The sequence below is a fragment of the Trypanosoma cruzi genome, genomic scaffold (assembly GCF_000209065.1).
Source record: "Trypanosoma cruzi strain CL Brener 1047053513143 genomic scaffold, whole genome shotgun sequence".
Lineage (NCBI taxonomy): Eukaryota > Euglenozoa > Kinetoplastea > Trypanosomatida > Trypanosomatidae > Trypanosoma > Trypanosoma cruzi.
In genome coordinates, this window is record NW_001849108.1 from 3,000 (window position 1) to 5,055 (window position 2,056).

The following is a 2,056-nucleotide window of genomic DNA, read 5'->3' on the forward strand; positions in this document are numbered from 1 at the left end:
CTTCTTAGCCTCCCGCTGGACCCTACCCCGCCACGATCCAACGCCCCGGCAGACTGCCCGGTGTGCGGTAAGCACTGCAGCTGCCGCGTGAGTGTCGTGACGAACGGGTTCAACTCCCGTGGCGTTGAGCGCTCCCTGGCGCTGTGGAAAGTCAATTTTCCCAATGAGCCGGAATAGCCACCCATCAGTTTATCGAGGACGAGAGCGAGCGATGGCACACCGATCGCACCTCCGCCACAGACAGCACATTCCAGGCCGAGGCCACTCCCTGCAGTCTCTGCACGGCGTCGTACGACCAACGAGACGGGCTCATTTTTTATCTCCGGCACTTCCAGAATTAATGCTGCCTCCTGAAAAGTAGGAAGCGTCTCCTGGAAAACGACGATTGGACTGCATCCCCCTGTTCGAATGCGCTTACAGTGAATTTAGGGGTCAAACGAAAGCGGGGCTAATGCTCCATTTACGCGCACACGAACGCTCTGTTCCAGAGCCACAGCCGGCACAAAAACCCCGACTGTAAGAAATTCACGAGGCCAAAAATAGAGATTGGATACCCGTGCGCGCCGGAAGGGTTGAGCCACAAGAGGAAGAATAGCAAACCCACACAGAGACTCCGTCCCCGAAGGAGTCTTTGGCCTTTGCGAGGAAGGAGAATGCCAGCAAGGAAGAGTGTACTGTTTGCCTAACGTGGCACGCAACTGTCCAATCATTAACGTCACACTGTTGCCGAGTCCATGACGGCAGAGGGTCAGGCCGCCGAGGAGGCGCACGTCGCCCGGCGACGACAGCTCTATGGGATCAACATCGGCTGAATTTTACCGTCCAACACGCGGTTTTCAGTGCCACAACAATGATGGACGGACTCGCCACCGCACGGCATGCCACTGGTAGCGGCCGAAAATTGTGGAACCCAGCCGACGTGGGCTGCGCGAAGAGACAAGTATGCACCTACTCCGTTGCTCGGCTTTTTCGGCAATTAGAAAAAACAACAACCATGATGTGGACGCAGGGGAAGTGGGGAGTCTGGGCCTCACGAAAAGGCTGGCATAATTTCTCCTTTTCGAGGTGGAAAGGCTCTTCCCCCAACAGTACCCTTGCGCGGCAAGAAGGCACATGGCTTTTCGCATATGCGGCACAACGTCGATGCTGCTGGAAGGCGCCTTCCATTTTTTGTTATTTATAGATCAGTTGTTTTGTTGATTTATTGACGTGTTGTTTTACCGATTTCCGGCAACAGTGAATTATTTAGCCAACGCGCCAGCGCGGGGAGGATGCGTAACGGGTGTGTGTTACACGCCCTCCGCTGCAGCTCCCTCTCCGGGTGTCGGGGCTTTTCTTTACGCCTCCACTCAGCGGGGCTAATGTGTTCTCCGTTAGAAGCTGTTGTGCGGGACATAGGATTCAATTGAGAAAACAATAGGGATAAAAAACAACAAGGCTCTTTTGTGACGTGTGCCACGTGGAAGTGACAGTTGTGCGTTGCTGGTCGCTGAGGGAGGGCGTGGGGCCGCGGCTGCAGCGCACCACAGCCACCCATCGGACTCCGCAACGGCATTGCCGCTGTTTTTTCTGTGCATTGTTTCTATTTTTTTTGCGGGTGCCTGCAGTGAAATTCTCTCTCTCTCCTGTTCCACGAGGACTGTGTGGGAGGGCATGCTTGTTTTTCTCGTTAGTTATTGTTGTTGTATAAAATGAGAAAAAAGAAAAATGAACGGAAAAGTTATGCGGGTTGATGTATTTTTTGTGCATTTATATTTTTATCGATGTACTTCTGTGGATTATTTCATTATTTTTTTTCTCTCCTTCTTTCTTTTTGCGTTGCTACACACGTGTCTCAGTGCTGCTTTGTTGCGGTCACACACGGGTAGCTTGAGTCGCGAATAGTATTTTTTTCTTTGATTTCATTTCGTGTTAGACGCTGACGCGGCCACATTCGTCAAGCATCCACTCTCCACAGCATGGCGCCTGATATTTTGGAGTCACCCCAGATGTAACGCGGACGCCACCGCCGTGGCAGTCATGGGAAGTAAGATGGAACGCGGAGCAGCGAAAGATA

At 52.6% G+C, this 2,056-nt stretch overlaps 1 annotated feature.

Annotated features, from left to right (window-relative positions):
* Window positions 1–2,056: a sequence feature (areas not merged during assembly with more than two copies in the genome that could not be assigned to a particular haplotype).